This window comes from Chlorocebus sabaeus, chromosome 8 (assembly GCF_047675955.1).
Source record: "Chlorocebus sabaeus isolate Y175 chromosome 8, mChlSab1.0.hap1, whole genome shotgun sequence".
NCBI classification, from domain to species: domain Eukaryota; kingdom Metazoa; phylum Chordata; class Mammalia; order Primates; family Cercopithecidae; genus Chlorocebus; species Chlorocebus sabaeus.
The window spans coordinates 20,163,749-20,183,796 of NC_132911.1; positions in this window are offsets into that span (position 1 = coordinate 20,163,749).

Consider the following 20,048-nt stretch of genomic DNA (forward strand, 5'->3'; position numbering starts at 1 on the left):
AAGGGGTTAATTTCTTACAGAAATAAAGGCATAAGGTTGCCAGATCTTCTGGTATTTCAAGAGCATATAGAAATATAGGTTTTTAAAATGTGCACTGTCTTACTTATAAGCAATTAGCCAATAATTCAAAAAATAGAAAACATTATGCAGGATTCTGCAGGCTAAGCAAAGTACATCTGCTAGCCAGATTGCTCCAAAGAGCTCCTGATTTCAACTTTTCTTTTACATGTTTGATCTGACTACTTTCAACAACGCTAGAAGATGGGTTTTATGATCTCTTCCCATAGTGGAAGAAACTGAAGATCAGAAATGTCAAGGACTTTGCCTGGGGCCATACAGATGGAGGAGACAGGGCTTAGAAATAGGCTTGCCTTGGCCAGGTGTGGTGGCTCACTCCTGTAATCCCAGCACTTTGGGAGGCCCAGGTGGATGGGTGACTTGACAGCAAGAGTTTGAGACCTGCCTGGCCAACATGGTAAAACCCTGTCTCTACTAAAAACACAAAAATTAGCCAGGTGTGGTGGCACGTACCCGTAGTCCTAGCTACTTGGGAGGCTGAGGTGGGAGAATCACTTGAACCTGGGAGGCAGAGGTTGTAGCGAGCCAAGATCAACCCACTGCACTCCATCCTGGGCAACAGAGTGCTACCCTGTCTTGGGGCGGGAAAAAAAAAAAAAGAAAGAGAAATGGGCCTGCTTGGATCTTCTGCAAAAGTCTTCCCCTCCCTCCAGGGAGGAGGCTCTCTGAATGTCTGCTGAGTGCCCTGCCCAGGTTGCACAGAATGAAGCAAGCACAGATATTTCCACTTTCCCTTCATCCCTCACATGCTCCAAGGCTTTCTAGGACTTGTGAATCTTTCCGTATATTTGCCAGATTTGACCCCTAAGTACTTGAGAACTTCAGAAACATCTGCAGAAAAATGTACTTGTTTCTGAGTCATTGTCCTTGCTAGGGCTCATTTAAGTGCGGCTTATTAAGTCCTAAATAATGTTAATTTTTCTTTTACCTACTTATTTTGTACCCACTACCTGACTTTTTTTTTTTTTTTTTTCCCCTCACGTGGTGTCTCTGTCAGCCAGGCAGGAGTGCAGTGGCACTATCTTGGCTTACTGTAACCTCTGCCTCCCAGGTTCAAGCAATTCTCCCACCTCAACCTCCCAAGTAGCTGGGATTACAGGTGTGTGCTACCATGCCCAGCTAAGTTTTATATTTTTAGTAGAGACGGGGTCTCACCATGTTGGCCAGGCTGGTCTTGAACTCCTGACCTCAAGTGATCCGCCTGCCTCGGCCTCCCAAAGTGCTGGGATCACAGACATGAGCCGCTGTGCCCGGCCTTGACTTTTACATAAAGAGAATAAAGACAAATTCCTAGAAGTTCTAAGTCAACCAGTACATACAGAATTCAATCAGATTTTCTTGGTTGCCACATAGATTTGGAGCCTGCAGGGGACTGGGGAGCTGGCATTTCCTGAAATGTGCCTGGCACTGTGCTTTGCTTCTCTATGATTTTATTTAACCTAATTCTCTATGATCCTGTGGATTGGGAATTATTGACCTCAATTTACAAATGAGATAATTAAGCTCATAAGATTTAAGTAACATGCCTAAGGTCACAAAGTGCAGATAGAGGCAGGATTTGGGCCTTGAGCTGCCCAACCTCAAATACTGCAACATGTTACCTAGGAATCTTATAGTAAATCTGTCTGTGCTGATCATGAAACAAGTTGCTGAGAAATTCTGTTTTTAAATTCTGCTGTTCCACTGGGCCAGAAAGAAAGGAAAATAGAATACAGTTCGGATTAACAATATAAATGTGGGCTTTGTATACGTAGAACTAAATGCAAGAGAAAGTCAACCTCACCTTAACCCTTCTTGAAATTTATTATTCATCATTCTCTCAAAAAATTTACCAATAATACATTGTGAGTTAGCACAAAAATTATGAATTGTACTACTTTATGAGAATGGAGGAATCTGTAATTGTATAATTCCATTACCTCTTACACTTTGTGCTGGTGTTGTCTAAATTGCGTTATTATATAAGCTACAAGCCCATGGTTCATTGCTATTGTTTTTGCTTTAAAAAGTTAATAATCATTTATGTTGTATATAGTGTATTTATATGTCAACTTAGAATTTTACCCAGTGTATGTATACTTCATTATTTATATATAAAAACATATTATATATGGAATATATATGTTTATGTATATAAATATAATTGTAATTATACATATAATTATATGATTATTCACATATAAATATCTATTATATATATTAATGTGGTATATAACATATGTATTAAATACTTTAAATGTAATTATATATTTACATAAAAATATTTGTAGTATGTTATATATAACATACTATATATAATATATATATTCAATCTATAGAATTCTAAGTTGACAGTTTTTTTTTCCAGCACTTTATTCACCATAAATATTCCAGTGGATGTAACTGGAGGTCATTATCTTAAGTGAAACAAGCCAGGCACAGAAAGTCAAATATTGCATGTTCTCACTTATAAGTGGGTGTTAAAAACTGTGTACACATGTAAACAGAGTGGAGTGATAGGCAATGGAAACTCAGTGGGGCAATGGGGTGGGACAGGGTAGACGACAAGACCAGTCTGGCCAACGTGGTAAATTAATGGGTACAATGTACATACACTGTTGGCTGGGCACGGTGGCTCACGCCTGTAATCCCAGTGCCTTGAGAGACTAAGGTGGATCACTTGAAGTCAAGAGTTTGAGACTAGCCTGGTCAAATTGGTGAAACCCTGTCTCTACTAAAAATACAAAAATTAACCAGGCATGATGGCGCCTGCCTGTGATCGCAGCTACTCAGGAGGCTGAGGCAGGAGAATCACTTGAACCTGGGAGGTGGAGGTTGCAGTGAGCCAAGATCACACCACTGCACTCCAGCCTGGGTGACAGAGCAAGACTCTGTCTCTAAACAAACAAACACTATTGACTTAGGCCACACTGAATTTATAAAAAAAAATTTCTTCAATAATAAATTAAACTTAGCTTAATAAAAAGTAAATAAAGTCTCATTCCATTGGCTTCTGTTCATCATTATTTACGGTGAAAAGTCAGTCATTATTTTTATCACTGTTCCCCAGTATGTGTCTTTTTTCATTGACTACTCTTAGATCTGCTTTTTACTGCTTACTTTAAGCTGTTTGATTACAGTGTACCTGGGGTGGAGGGGCTCTTTGTAATTATCCTGCTTAGGGTTGATTGACCTTCTTAGATCTACAGGTTGATTCCTTTGAACAGTTTATTAGCCATTGTATCCTCATATGTTTCTCCTGCTTCGCCATCTCCCTTGTCTCTTCTGGGAATAACGTTACTTATAGTTTAAAACATTTGCTGTTGTATGCCAGATCTGGGATGCTCTGTTCTGTTTTTCTTTCACCCATTTTGTCTTTGTGTTTTCATCTGAACACTTTCCATTGATGTGTCTTTAAGTTCATTGATCTTTGCCCTTTCCATGTTCAGTCTTCTGCTAATCCATTTAATAAATTATTTCCAATATTGATTTTATTTCTTGCATTTTGACTTGGCTCTTTTTTATAGCTTCCATGTCTCCACTGAAATTTCCCATCTCTTCCCACATGTCTTCTCCTTTCCACTAGACCCTTCAGGATTTTTATCATAACCCCTTTAGCATCTCTGTCTGGTAACTCCAACATCTAGATCATCTCTGGTACTGTTTTCTATTGTCTGTTCCTGTTTTGACTTTGTATTACCATTTTCTTAACTTTTTGTGCTCTCATTACATACAAAAGAACACTATATTCTGAAGGAAGTAATGTTTGCTTCCAGAAAGGTGCACACCTGTGTTTCTGTGTTGCTGTGAGAGTGGGGGCTAAGTCAGTCTCATCTGAGTTAGACTAGATTGAGATAATTCTGTTGTAGTTTTAAGTTTATTCAGTTCACAACTGGCTTCAAATATCTTGAGGACAGGATAGGCACTTTTCCTGTTTTATCAGAAATGGAGATCTCAGCACAGGTGAGGTTCTGGGGATATGGCTCTGACTCACAGCTGAGCCACCAGCTTTCAAATATGTGGAAGGCCTCTCCTTGCCTTACAACTAGGCTGACAAATCCTTGGTCATTAATGCATTCTCTTTGCCGTCAAGTCCTGCCCACTGCTCTCTGCACCTTGGGAGTTTGCTTTCAATCCTGTTGCCATTCTTCCAGGCATGATGGCACCTGGAAGGTCGTCTTCAGAGGTCTTGGGAAGATCTGGAATGCCTTGGGAGTTCTTTCTTATTTTTAGTTCATTTAGATTTCTTGGTGTTATTAGTTCTATAATGGCTATTAGTACTGTGTTTTCTCTTGGTAATTAGGTGGAAGCGATAATCTCATAACTTTGAAAATCTAAGTCAAAAGTAGGAGCATTGTGCTTGTTGTTGTTATTGATGGTGCCTTGTCCCTGTATAGTTGGATGTCATATAGGAAAGCAAGATTTATATCTAATAAGCTTACTCTGTGTGTTGTCTAGAGCCATGATGCATACTTTTTACCATGGTCCCAAATAATATCCTCCTTACAGATAATGCTGTCTGTCACAACCTTCATGATTCCACAGTTTTGCCCACACTTCTTAGCACTCCTTTATGAGTCTCCCACCTCCTTGGGACTCATTTTCAATTCTGGCAGCTGAATTAGGTGTGGGGTCTTGTCTCTCTCTCCTGCTTATGTGTGTGTGTAAACACACACATCCACACTCACCAGGAAGATACAACAATTTATCCACTCTGGAATCTGGCTTCTGAGTCAGTGTTTTCATGCCATTCCCACTGACATGTAGGATTAGTTCCTGTGTCGTGTCAACAAAGCATCTCACCATAGACCAACTTTCTTAACACATTTAGAAAAGCCAGGAAAAGAAGTAATTTGGAACCTGAAAAACTTGAAAGGGGCACAACTGACTTTTAGCCTTTTCTCTGGAAATATTGTAGGGCCTGGAGGACTTGTCTCAGGTTTGGAATCGACCTATATCCCAAGGATATGACTGGTGAAGGGCAGCCAGGGATGAATGTTGCTAGGCATTTAAAATGGCCCTGAGCTGAGCAGGTCAACACCTATGGGAAAAGGGGAGGCAAAAATGTAGTCAGTTCATGGCAAGAGCCTGGAAACCGGTAAGGGACAGAGAAGAGGTAAAGGGGAATCCGACGTAACTGTGCCAGCTGTGGCTCCCTGGCCCAGAACTGATGGCTCTGATTGTTTCCCACTGGATGCCACTATTTGCCATAAAACACTAGAACCCCGCTATTCAGTCCAAATCATTTCATTTCAATTCAATGCAATTCAGTTTCATTCTATCTGACATATTAAGTATGAATTAAGTAACTACTCTATGTCTAATGCTGTGTTAGTCACTGTGATGATTGCAGAAAAAGCATTGTGCAAAATGGCTCTGTTCTCAAGGAGACTGTGAGTATAATCCTACTGCAGAAATAAGAATGACTCATTATCCAGCTAAAATTAGAGAACAAAGCAAGAGAACTGGACTGAAAGATCAGAGTTTTAATTCCAGATCCACAACTTAGTGATGGGGCCATTTAATCTCTCTGTACCTCACTTTCTTCCTCTATAAAATGAGGGATTGTAATAGATCAGTGGTTCTCAAACTTATTGCACTTAATATCCCTTTTATAACAAATAATTTGTAATGCCTCATTTACCAAACTGAAATGAAATTTGCAGATTTTATACTTAGATATGTAATAAAAATCAGTATAATACCCTAACTATAATATAAAGAAGGAATAAAAGGCAAGCATTTTAAAATAAATAATACGCACTTTAATATGTAAATTTTCAGATATAGCTACACTAGAAGACGTAATGAAGTACTTGGGTAGTTGCACCTACTTACAATGAATAAGTTCGGGTTTAAGAGACATTGAGAAGATCAGAAGCAGTCTGTGCCGGAAGTACATGAAATAAAGGAGCAGAGGTATACATACTCATATTCTAGAACTAAAACCCATGTAAGGGTAACGAGTAACAGACTAGACTTACTTGTACATAAAAAGAGAAAGTGGGAAACAGCTTTAATTGAAGCAAGGACAATGTGCCAACTCTAATTACAAGCTGCATGCAGAAGTAGGGAAAATGGATATTTTTACAGATGAGCTGGGCCTTATTTATAAACCTGGTGTCAAAATAATGCCTGATGTTGTGACAGGAGATGGGACAGTGGCAGGGCATCTCAGAACACACACCTTCCGTGTGAAGTCCCACCATATGTCAAGGTGTGCATTCATGCATTGAGTTTCTGGTTTTCTGGTGGGGAGCTTGAGATTTATCTAGGATATGAGGCAGTTCCTTGTTTTGCAGGACTGTCCCAGCACTGTCAGACTTCTGTTCTCTTTCCAGCACATGCTAATAGTGCTCTGTAATTATTGTGGCAACCAAGAATACCCCCATGTGTTTTCAAAATACCTCTCCCATGAGGAGGTTATCATGTGTGAAGCTCCATCAGTCTACTATTCTGAAAATTCAGAGCCAAATGAGTGGGATGGATAATAAACTCAATGGCAAGTCATGATGGGGATGATCAGTGAGAACAGAACTATCTTGATAGAAGAAGCAGAGCTCAGATTGGTCCAGAAGGATGAGCAGAATTTGGCTAGCAAGAGTGGAAGAAAATGTTGATAATGGACGGGCATGTTGGCTCACACCTATAATCATAGCAGTTGGGAGGACAAGGAAGGAGGATTGTTTAAACCCTGGAGTTTGAGATTAGCCTGGGCTTAAATGATGGCTAGTTTCCACAAAAGAAAAAGGAAAGTAGCCAGGTGTGGTGGTGTGAACCTGTGGTCTCAGACACTTGGGAGGCTGAGGTCAGGGGATTGCTTGTGCCCAGAAGGTTGAGGCTGCAGTCAGCCATGATCACACCACTGCACTCCAGCCTGGGTGACAGAGTGAGACCCTGACTCAAAATAAATAAATATATAGAAAAACTAAAAATGTTGATTGAGATGGCAGGGAAGGGTCCTAAATAACATAAATATTAATATGTTGAAAATCCCTGAACCTTCTCTTCTCATAACTCTAATATCCAGATTCTGCATTATACCTACATGTTCAGTGCAGCTGATCACAAATTGAGAGGGGCTCTAAGTACTTTAAAAGGAATATACTGCATTCATTAACACTCCCCAGTTTTAGACTTTTCATGAGTTCAAATTTACTTTAAAATGGCAATCATTCTGAATTACAGAGATTTCCAGTCAACCAAAGAAAAAATTTCAAAACACGGTCACATTGGGGAAAGTAAAGAAGAGGGGTTCCAAACCCAGGGCTCCTGGGACCCCTCGACTCTTCTTGATTTGCAGAGTATCAGTGAGAGTTTCCATTCTGAAAATACACAGCTCCCCTCTAACTAACTGACACTCCATTGAATGTCTCTACAGATAATGCTGAGATTTAGACTTTTAAGTGCAGCTTGGGAACCTTTTTGTTACAAACAGAGTTTTGATGATAGCTCTTAAGACTCTGAGGAAATATGGCATTATGCTCAAGTGCCTTAATAGCTGGAGGAGCAACAGAATCAAGCACACCTGAGATGACCCTCACTGTTGGCCCTTCAGAGGAGCAGTTGTGGGTGGCGGGTACAGTTAGAAAAACAAGAGAGCTTCGGGAAGAAACTTTGGCTGCCTCGGCAGTGAGGCCGGTCCCTGGGGATGTGAGAGAGTTGTGCACCTCAACATCCCAGGAGAAGGGAAAGAAATCAACCAGACCTCATGGTGTTGTGGACTTCATAACCACATCTCCTACACTTCTCCCTAAGATACTGCAGGAGGGATTCAAAGCTTCAGAACCCTCTCTCCTGGCCATGTGACAAATCAGGATAGTAGCAATGTTGGGGAAATCTGGGTCCTATGTTCATTTTTTCCAGGTGGCTCCTTAAACCCACTCGTCGCTGTGGGGTTTCTGGGAAATGTACAAAGGAAGAAAAAGGGAGGATGCTATAGAAAGGAGGCCTGCAAAGAGAACAGGAACCAGGAGTTATGATGAGACAGAATTGGAATGAGCGTTGTGTGCAGAGTCGGATGCCTGGTTCCTGGCTTGGCTGGTCATCACTGTCTCTGTAATCTCCTCAGTCCTGCAGCATCACATCAGACCCTGCCAATCGCATCTGATGTTGTTCACCCCTTGCTGCCTGTACCGCAGTATCTCCTTTCCTTTTCAGTTCCTCAAACCCCCTTCACTCCTTTGAACCAATTCACTCTACATGCACTGACCTCTCAGGGGGCAGACTCCCCAGACCCCTCGTTGGTCAGTCTATACCTTTTCTCTGACTAACACCTACTCAAGGAGTAGACATTGCTCCTAGAGAGTAATCGAAGAGTGTTTTTGTTTGTTTTTTTCTGAGATGGAGTTGTGCTCATGTTGCCCAGGCTGGAGTGCAATGGCCCAGTCTTGGCTCACTGCAACCTCCACCTCCAGGGTTCACGTGATTCTCCTGCCTTAGCCTCCAGAGAAGCTGGGATTACAGGCATGCGCCACCACGCCTGGCTCATTTTTGTATTTTTAGTAGAGGATGTTTCTCCATGTTGGTTAACCTGGTCTTGAACTCCTGACCTCAGGTGATCCACCCGCCTTGGCCTCCCAGAGTGTTGAGATGACAGGCATGAGCCACCGCGCCCTGTTTGAAGAGAGTTTATTAAAGAAAGTATGGGCAGATTTAGGGGAACCAAAAAGGCATGGTGAGCCACAGGAACCGGCCCAGGAGGAAGTCTTCATTTCCCATAAGCCTATAGGGACAACCAGAGGAGCTGGCAGTGGTTCTCTGGAGCTTTGACTGTGGGAAGATGCTGCACGAGAGGCAGCAGCTGCTGTGAAAGCAACCTCTGGACTCTGGGAGGTTGCGGGACAAACAGCGACTATAGAACCAGAACCTCCTTGAGCAGAGCAGCCATCAGCAACCCTGGAAGAAGTGACTCTGAAGATTTGCAAGGGCAGGTAATGGGCAAATCTCATGCAAGTGTAGATAACTGACAATATCGTTTATACCCAGTCCCCAGTGGCAATGGATTCTGGGAAGTAAAGTTGTATATAAGCTTTCCAACCACTCTAAATAAAAGGAGAACTCAGAGGATGAAATAACCATTCTAAGTATCCCACCTGTACGCCTTTACTAATAAATTCTGTCTGCCTGAACTCCACTTTGCAGATACTGCAAAGTTATCACCCTCACTTCCTCTCAGTCTTTGCTCAAATGCTGCTTTTCCAGGGTGGCTCTCTTTCCTGTCCCTGTGAAGTGGTGCCCACTTCCTATCTATTCTCTCCTCACTTGTTCTGAAATGAAAGCCGCTATTTATTCATTTATTTCTTTCTCCCCCGACCAGAATGTAAGCCCATCTGAGCAGGCGTTTTTGTTGTTGTTGTCGTTTATCTTCACTGTCTGTGTCTCAGTAAATATTTGTTGAAAGAATGTTGAATCAATAAACCTGGAGAAGAGGAGGCTCAGGCCAGACTTTGAAGGGGTATTATAAGATGCACTGGAGAGTTAGATGTATTATTTTCACAGAGGTGATGTTGCAAAGGAATTGAGGCAGAGAAGGAAGGTGATACTGCCTGTAATTATGAAAGTGGTCACTCCGGCAGCAGCTGAGAAGGCAGCCTGGGGAGGGGAGCAGTGGGAGGCAGCTGATCATGAAGGGCATGGGTCAGCCAGTCATTTGAGCAGGATCTGCTGGATGCTGCCAGGCTCTGAGGAGTGTGTAAGTGGCCTGGGGGAGGGTGCTGAGCTCTGACAGCATAAAAGGAACAATCTCTGTCACCTGAGGAGCCAGCAGTTCTATTCAGAGAAATTATAGTCAATTACATGCATAAAATGTGTAGAGCACATTCAGAAGTTCAAATTAACACAGCAGGAGTCCACAGGGTCCCGTGGACACCCTCCAGAAAAGAAGAACTGTCTTTGGACGTGCTTGACCTAGAAGACTTCCTGGGAGCCATGAGGATGCGTGGTGCACCAGCAGAAAATTTTGGATAGCAGGAAATGCAAGAATCTGGCTGGGAACTTGTGGCCAGTTGACGAGACACTGTCTAGACACTGCCTGGCACGTGGGAGGAGCTCATATTCACTCTCTTTCAAACTTGTTGAATCAGCAACTGAAAAATGCAAACCCTATGCAATTTTCTGAGTGCTTTTGTCCCACTCTGTTTAGCCCACAACTCTCTAACTGCGTCTTCCTGTTTGAAAGGCTCTTTCCTTGGCATTAGTTTTCCTCTCTGGCTTCTCTTCCTTCTTGGATAGGGTCGACATCCTTTGTCCTATTTTTTCCCCTTATCTCACTGCTGCTCACAAAGGCATAGTTCCTCTGATAGCTGCTTCTAGGAACAAGACCCCCTCCAGATCAATGACTTCTTTTGTGAACTTGAATCAACCTTGCCAACATCTCTTTAGGATGCTCCACTGTGAGGGATGATCTAAAACCAAATGGTTTTTCTACCCATGATAAATTTACATGCGCATTTCTTTAGGCTATGGTGCCCAGTTGTTAGGCCAAATACCAGTCTAGATGTTTTTATGAAGGCATTTTTTTTTTTTTTTTTAGATGTGATTAACATTTGCAGTAGAGGACTTTGAGTAAAGCAGTTTACCCTGCATAATGGGGGCGGGTCTCATCTTAAACCAGCTATCAGTGTTAAGAAAAAACTGTGAGGCCCACTGAGATGGGAGGAATTCTGCCTCTGATGATCTTTGGACTCAAGACTGCAGCACTTGACCCTTCCTGCTTGTAGATTTCAGACTTGCCATCCTCTATAATCTTGTGAGCCAATTTCTTAAAATAAATCTCTCTCTTAAAATAAATGTATACATCTTCTTAGCTGTGTTTCTCTGGAGAATGGAATGCTAATATACCAGCTCCCATTGCTTCTGCCTGGACTCAATGTCTCTGATGAGGCAGGACCATCTGACCAGTGACTTCACTCACCCTTTCTCCTCCTGCTCACCCCTGACATCCAGTCATTACCAGATCTTGTCAGTTTTACCTTCTAAACTTATTTTAAATCCTATCCTTTTTTTTTTCTATTTTCATCACTATGTCCCTATAAAAGTTATTGTCTTCTCTAGTAAGACCTACTGCTCTACCCCACTGCTGAGTCTCCCTGCAATCTCTTGCCTCCTCCAATCCGCACAGCGGCGGTCTTTCTAAATAATAAACCTGATCTTATGGAACTGTTCAATGGCTCCCCTTGGTCTCTATGATAAAATAGAAATTCATTAATGCTGATTAAAAGGTCCTAGATGACCTAGCTTTGCTACATCTCTTATCTCATCTCCAGCTCTATCCAATCCCCACCACCTTACTCTGCTTCTTGAAGAAGCCATGACTTGCTATGCCTCAGGGCCTTTGCATGTGCTATCCCCTTATCCTGGAATACAACCTGCTCACATTTTCCCTCTGGCTAATTCCTCCTCATTACTCAGATGTCATTTCCTCCAGGAAGTATTTTCTGACCCCTCCAATCTAGGTCAGATTCTGCTTCCATATGGCTCCATCACACTTATCACTTATTATTACCTGTTTGATTTTCTGCCTCCCTGAAGGCTGGGATTGCATCTTGCTCACTACATATTATGTCGCTGGTGTCTAGTGTTTAATAGATGCTCAGTACATTTATATTGAATGGATAATATCTAAATACATTCCAATCAGTTTTTTTTTTACTGTCCCTATCTACAAAAATGTTATTAAAAATGGAGTCTATTCAGTGTCTCCCTAACTTCTTAATAAGTTAGTGTATTAGAGAGTCTAATCTCTCAGCCTTTAGTGACCTCTCACACTGCTGCTGGTTCTGATACTCTTTGTTCACAGCCTTCAATAATTTGCCATATCTGGTGTCATTCTAGGTCTTCTTGCTTGTGCATTTCAGGTGTGCCATGTCTGGTGTCATCCTAGTCATGAGATGACTGTCCATTCCTAGGACCCCATATTGTAGCCCCACAAATCTCCTGGCCATTGGCTATCTTGGCATTCCTCCCCCATGGTAGTTTCCTCATGTTGTCTCTTCTTGGGGGAAAAAAAAAAAACAAAAAAACTTTTCCAGACTCTGAACTCCCTTTATCCTCTTCCTTGGATTGTAGTTAATTATCCTCTTTTCTAAACACCACATGATTTACGTAAGGGAAAGAGTCAGCAGATATAAGACCTTAGATAAGCTAGCTCATTTTTAGAGGGTCAGTATCCTTACCTGTAAAATGGGACTGATAACATCCACAGCATTGTAATAACAGCTTTCACTCATCCAGTTACAGCACGTGCTGAGTAACCTTCTAAGCACGCTGCACGTGTTAACTTACTGAACCATTACAACAAAACCCTCTTTAGTGCTGGAACTGAGGCAGAGAGAACTGAAGCAACTTTCCCAACGTCACAGAACTAGAAGTTGCAGAACAGGGATTCAAGCCTGGCAGCCTACTTCCAGGCTTGAGCTCTCATTGGCATTGCTACACTGCCTATTAGTAAAAGTGAGATAGTGAATAAAGGTGCTTAGTCCAGAATGCTGCTCTAGCAAGCAGAGTGGGTGCCTTGGGGTCAGGTGGATTTGAGTGTGATTCTGCCACATAGCCACAAGGTCACAAGCCGACTGACCTTGAACTGGTTATTTATCTAATAGACACCTCATCTGAAAAACTGGCATATTACTAGTATTTCATAGAATTTGTTCTGCATGTTGGAAAACAACCCATAAACAGTATTCTGAGAATAGTGCCCGGCACATGGTAAAATCTTCATTGATGTCATTTTATAATTATGTCTAATAATAATCTTTATTATCACAGTCTGCGCTGTGCTATAGTTGCTTGTGTGTTTAATTTTAATCCATCTTGTGAGGTCGTAGTCTTTTTGTTCATGGCGTATGTTTTAGGTCCTTGCGCACAGTAGATGCTCAATGTTTGTTAAATGAGTAAATAGATGATCTTTTCATTGTGATTCACTTAAGAGATTGTAGAAAGTTTGGTGAGCTGAAAAAAGGTTTTGGTCCAATTCCGTCTTAGGGGATGAAAAGGGTTCCCTAAGATGGAAGTGGTAATGTCAATGGACAATGCCAATTACAACTTTTTCCCCTGCTCTGTCTACTATTCCCACTGAAAGAGTTCATGGCTAGAGGGCTGGGACTGGATCTCTTTTTATCCTGTTGAGGCAAGGTGGGTAATACCCATCCCACAGCTGGGTCTGAAGGACTCAGATACTTCCCTGAACTGAAGAAATTGCATTGACTTTTTCAGACACAAAAGAGGCTTTTGGTATTGCCGTTGTTATATGTAGCCAGGAATAGTTGGGGGCGGGGTACAGAAACAGGAGGGGATTCTGGAGAGAATCAGGGCTTTAGAGAAACTCAACTGGAGCCCTGACTCACCATCAAGAGCATGACTCTGGGAAAATCATATAAACGCAGGTGGGGCGGGTCCATTTTCCTTATTTGCCATATGTGAGATCCTACATGAATGTACTGGGGAAGCAGCTTAAGGCCCTCCTTGGTTTATCACTGCTGCCCTTGTGCTAAATGTGGGTTGCCTGGGAGTCTAAATCATTGTTGTCTCACTGACTGCCAAGGCAGAGACAAGCCCTGTAGGAAACGGAGCTCATATGAGGAGGTGAAGTGAAAGTATCAGGTGACGTTAATGCTTGAAGGAGTCTTAAGGATCAGCTGGCCCAGCAATTCTCCAATTCCTGCTGCCTCCACAATTTCTGCCATATCTGCATTCCATCTGCAGTTATTGATGCAGTATTTTCCTTTAATACCGGTCGCCTTTTTACTTAAATATGTATAGAAAAAAAACTGTGTACTATTACTGTAAATGTAAAACCAATATCACTTCCTATAAATAGAAGGCAAAAAAAAGGAAATACAATGAAAACTCAGCGATGTCATTAAATTCTAGCGAGGTACTGCTGCTTGTCAAGGTTCTAAGCCTGAGGCCTGCCTTCTCTCCCTTGAAAAGGTAAATTAGCAGACATTAGAGAGGTGTTAACTGAAAACTTGGAACCAAGCTGGGACTTGAAGGATTGAATGATAATTGAAAAGGAGATCAATTTCTCACTGAGGATTAAATGTAACCTAATACTATATTTATGTTCCCTCTAGAATGATCTCCACTGCTCTACATTTTAGAGAAAAGGTGACTTTGGTCCAACCTTGTCATTTTACCAATGATGAAATTGAGATCCAAGTGGATCACGTCTGTTCACACCACCGAGGAGCTTTTCAGCCCAGACTTCTGACCATGATGTCTTGGTCACCTAAGGGTCACATCACAACCGCCACCGCCACCGCCACCGCCACCGCCGCGAGACATGTGGGGATTCCATAAGTCCAAAAGTATTTTCAGCCACCTCAAGGCATTTGGATCTATTATTTCACTCAGGTTTGGAAGTGGCCCCATGAGATGAACAGGACTTGTTTGATTCTGGCCATGGTATAGATGTGGAAGTGAGATTACCTGCTATTTCAAGGTCTCTCGGCTGGCAGGTGGCACACCAAGGCCCCAACACTGCCCCCCTAGTTTACTTCCTTTCTGCTACATCACTCAGCCTCTCAGAGAAGCTGGCATGACCTCCCTTCATCTCCATCTGCTTTGTGATTGAAATTTATATAACCACACTGATTGTATTCTCTGTGAACAAGATACTATAGGCCTTTACAAGGTTTGAGTTCTCAAGTTCACGTTCTCATTATTCTATCCAAGGCATCTGGGAAAGGAAAATAAACTTTTCAAGCAAAACCTCATCTCTTCAATCTAACCTCAAGCATGAAGCAGGAAGATGGCATAACAACAGCCAGGGAGTCAGCAGGTCTTGCTGCAAACAGGCTGAGTGGCTGAGTGGCTGAGTGATTATGCCACCGGACCAGGGCTGGTGAGTGAATGATGTCAGCAGAGCAGCAGGCTCCAACCTGCATGGTTTGAGGGGGTCACATCCACATGTAGCCACATCAGGACTCCCCTTCTCGCCTCCACCCCACCTACTGCACAGTATTCCCATTCCTATCTTTCAGTGACATTCACTTTTTATAAAACGAATTACATACGTGCTGGACTTTTTAGTATGTAGGTTAAGTAACTGCAATCCATCTTCAATGCTTTTCTGAAAACTACCAGATAAAGTCAAAACTAATTAGCCTGGCATCCAAGCCTTTTCATGATGTGGCTAAGTGATTGTTCTGGTCTACATGGGCCAACCTTCCAAGCTCCTCTGTCTGCCTCCTCAGGCCTTACTCAGCCTTCCAGAGCACACTCTTGCTCTACTCCTGTATTAGCCCATTTTCATGCTGCTATAAAGAACTGCCCGAGATTCAGTGATTTATAAAGGAAAGAGGTTTAATTGACTCACGATTCAGCATGGCTGAGGAGGCCTCAGGAAACTTAAAATCATGGCAGAAGGCCAAGGGGAAGCAAGGCACCTTCTTCACAAGGCAGCAGGAAGGAGAAGTTCCAGCAGGGGAAGTGCCAGACGCTTATAAAACCATCAGATCTCATGAGAACGCACTATCATGAGAACAGCATGGGAGAAACCCACCTGCATGACTCTTATGCCTCCACCTGGTGTCTCCCTTGGCACAAGGGGATTATGGTGATTACAATTCGAGGTGAGATTTGGGTGGGGACACAGAGCCAAACCATATTAACTCTCTTGAGCCCCAAGAGCCAGGTGAGCAAGGGATGGTGCTGTCCATCAGCTTATTTCTTACTTTGTGACGAAGTTAGTTGTGTTATGTCTCTTTGCATCTCTTTATTTTGATCTGCTACTTACATAGTTGAGTCCTAAGTGTTTAGTAGTAGGTATTCAGTTACCTGTATTTTGTTTTTTTGGTCACAATGTGTTGTGTTCTGTGCATTCTGCTGCTGACTGCTCTGTATTGCATATGAAGTAGATGTTCCATACACATGTGGACAGGAACTGCATTCCTAGCCAAGGTATAATTACCAAGTGTTAAGAGTTTTAGGAACCACACAAAGCAGTTTCAGTTTGGGAGTTGTATTGATTCCACTCCCAGGTGGTGAAACAGAAAGTTGCAGCACCCATCACACTATGCTATTGCATCTCTTTTGTTTTCTCCTGACCTGAAGGAAACAACTCCTTTCGAACGCAGAGGCCTCAGGATGGGAGAAGGGATATGGTTTAGCAAACCCAGCCCCATCTCCCCAGCCTTTGCAATCCCTCCTCTTGCTTGCTGGAGTCCTTTCTGTTCCACCAGAGAGGAGGAAGCTGAGAGCTTCAATTCTCCCTCTCCTCTTTCATTCTCTCCTACGCTTCATTCTTCCTTCTTTGCTTTCTCCCATCTTCAGGGCTGTGGTTGGCTACCAAGTCTATTCCCTGTGGCCTTGTGGAAACTTGGGGAGTAAGGCAAATACACTGCCGGGGCCAAGAAATCAGGGAGCAAATTCCAAGTGAATATTGGAGTCCCTCATGGGAAGAGGTACTGCTGCCTGGGCTGTAATTGTCATGGAGGCTGTTGTCATGGTGACTCCACTAGCAGGCAGAGAGAAAGGGTGCAAGAGAGAGGGAGGAGGGGAAAGAAAGGGAAAGGAGGTGAAAGGGGAGATGGCAGAAAGCAAAGGGAGGGAGGAAGAGAGGAAGGGAGAGACAGGCGGAGGGGAGGGAGTTTCTGGGAGGATGTGGAAGGTTTGATTGGGGGAGACAGCAGGAGCTAGGTGGGTAATGGTGGTTGTTGCAGGAAGGGATGAAATGTGAAAGGCCAGTGAAGGGAGAGGTGAAGAGGTGGGAAGGAGGAGAGGTGATGAGTAGAGATGGGGAGAGTGGAGGAGCCTGAGGAAAAGATGAAAGAAGGGGCTTTCGAATGAGCAGGGGCTGGCGTGGGGAGGGGAAAGGAGGGGAGCCAGCCAGGCTCTCAGAGTAATTCTTAATTATGGCCCGATGTTTCCCATCTCTATCTGCTCTTTGATCTCGTGTGTTACACATTAAATATGAGCAACCAAATGGCTGCATCTCATGTTGAAAAACTCGATGAGGCAAGACTTCAAAGCGAGCAGTGGAGCAAAACAGGCGTCTTGCCTGGCTTTTTGTAGCGTGGTTTTGCTGGCCCAATTAGGTTAAATGGAGCCCTGAAATCCCGCCTTGATTGGAGCCGGGCTCCTGTTCTTGCTCCCACCACCAGCTGCCAGACTTAATGAGATTAATGACCCAGGCTGGTCAGCCACCAATTGACCCCTCTCTGGTCACTGCAGACCCACAGAGGGGCTGCCCAGAAACTGGTACATGGACCTGGCCCTCACAGGCTCTGCCTCTGCATTCCCGGGGAGGCCTGGGGCTGGATGGGATCCGTCCTCCATGTGGCTGGGAAGCAACTGGCTGTATAGCCACTGTGACAGGTACTTGGAGTAGCAGAAGGAGTCCTTGAGCCCTGATCTTAGCCCCCCTCTCTAGATTTCCATTCTAGGTGCCTGAGGTCCCAGAGGCAGCCATATCCACTCATCCAGGAAGTCAGACTTAGGCTCTCATCTACCAAGAGCAGTGATCTAGCTGCTGTCTCTGCACCTTAGTTTTCTCCTCTTTCAATGCAGGAACCAGACTAGATACTTTCCAGGCACCTTACAGGGTGCCTCCACCAGGTGATTTCTGGAACATCCTTGTGTCCCTGGAAGGAATGCTTTTTCCCATCCTAAACCGGAGGTGTTCAGCCTGCTCGGAGCCCTTTTTCTACTCCAGGGCCGTTTCTCTTCCCTTTCCCCAAAATTCCTCCAGAACTCTCATATTACCTGAACCACGCCCACCCGATGGAAGGGGAGACAACTGATAGCTTATTTACACTGGGTTGGGGGAAATTAAATGAGAGAGTTTGTGTTTTGAGAAAGCACATCTGGAGAGAAGGCAATCATTCACTCAAAGGAAGGTCTCTGAGGACCCAGTTGTTGAATTTTACGTGTAGGAGGAGGTAGAACTGCGGGTGGCCCTCAAATCTTGCCAAATAGGGGAATTCTTACCCTTTCTATGATCTTTTCTTCTATGTGTGTGTTGGCGGCAGGGGGGGATTACTCTGGGCATTATGGACTGAGACTGTGAAGTTTGGCTTATGCTTTTAGGCATACACATCTTCTCTCCCTCATCATCGCCCATTTTCTAGAAATGGGACTTGTGCTCAGCAGTAACTGATCTAGGCTCATTGGGGTGGCAGGAGTAGGGAAGGTGAAGATCTGCGTCACAGGAGCTCACTGGCAGGGTGGACACAGTGCACAGCTGCGGATGAGAACAGTTCCACCTTCTGGAGCATCCTGAGAACAAGGCTGGCCTCGTTTCCTGGTTGGGCTCATCGTTCACACCCTTGAGGCTCTGGCCCCTAAGAGACTTTCCCAGGCATCTTTTCTGGTGCCCTCCCTTCTGGAGCCATGTCTGAGTGGCAGAGTGAGCCACCACGTGCCAGCCCCACTGATGGCTGCCGGCAATGACAGATGTTATTTTACAGAATGTGGCCCCAGAGATGTGACATGTGTAGTTCCTAAGTGCCACCGGGGAAACCTGGGGAAGGAGGGAGCGAGGAACGAGGCTCTACCCTTGGCTGGTTTTCTCCAGCTGATGGGGTGATGGGGTGCAGGGAATACGGAAGTGGAAAGTTGCTTTTCTTTTCTTGGTATCTGGGAGATTTCAGTGCTCAGGCAGCCCTGTGTTGGCCTCTGAGCCCATGAATGGATTGATGAGATCTGACCAGGGGCAGGGGATCTCCAGATACTTGTTTCTCAGTGTGGGGAACTGGGGAAAAGTGATGATGCTTCCATGTCTTCCTGGAGGCCTCTGACAAATCAAGCAAAGCCAGATAGAGGAGGGATGAGTGCATCTTTCCTGGTCCAGGCTCAGAAAACACGGCGTCTGGAAGTTCCACATTGTAAAGCTTCCCAGCATATAGGTTCCTTCACAGCACAACACTTAAGAACGGGCTGCCTGGGTCAAAGTCTGGGTCTTCCTGGCCAAGCATGGGAGCTCACACCTGCAATCCCAGCACTTTGGGAAGCCATGGTGAGTGGATCACCTGAGGTCAGGAGTTTGAGATGAGCCTGGCCAACATGGCGAAACTCTGTTTCTACTAAAAGTACAAAAATTAGCTGGGGGTGGTGGCTCATGCCTGTAATCCCAGCTATTTGGGAGGCTGAGGCAGGAGAATCACTTGAACCCAGGAGGTGGAGGTTGCAGTGAACCAAGGTCGTGCCATTGCACTCCAGCCTGGGTTTCAGAGCAAGACTTCATCTCAAAAACAAACAAAAAAAGCTTAGTCTTCCAGAGTGATCTGGGACTAGTTACATAATGCTCCATGCCTCAGTTTCCACATTTGTGAAAAGCGAGGCTAATGGTTGACCCCTGCCATACCTGTTACGAGGATTAGAGCACTACAACAGTGCCTGGCACTTACTATTCAATGAGAAATATCTTTTATCTTTGCATCTATGATTTCATTTGGTTCTCAATCGCTGACGGTGCTAGGGAACTTTAAGCTCTTTTTATAGAAAGAGGAGAAAGGTAAGACTTTGCTTAGCTCGCATATGGTGGAATTTTGTCCTTTTCCTTTTCGTATGATGCCAGGTACACGAGGGAAGTGGAATCTTCAGTCTTGGTACATGTGGTAGCTGTTAGTTTTAGACACCAATTATTTCTAGTTCTAGCTCCTTCTGGACACATGGTAGGATTGCAATAAAAGTTACGGCCATGTGACTTGCTTTGACCAATAACATGTGAGCAGACATTGCATATGTCACATCTGAGTGGAAGTTCTAGGATCTGGAGTACACCTTGCCTGGTCCCCTTCCACTGCTGCAGTGATTATGTGAGCCCCTGCTGAGACCTGAGAAACCCAAATGAGAAGAATGCCCCAGCAGCCCTCATTGGACACAGGTGAAGGAGAATACACCTTGGTTGCTTAATCACTGAGATATGGGAGTCACTTGTTAGTGCCACACAGTCAAGATTGTCTTGCCTTATTTGCCCAAATTAAATGCATCTAGAACCCGGAGTCTTCCTCTTGACAGAACCTGCTTCACAGCTTTCAGAAGAATCT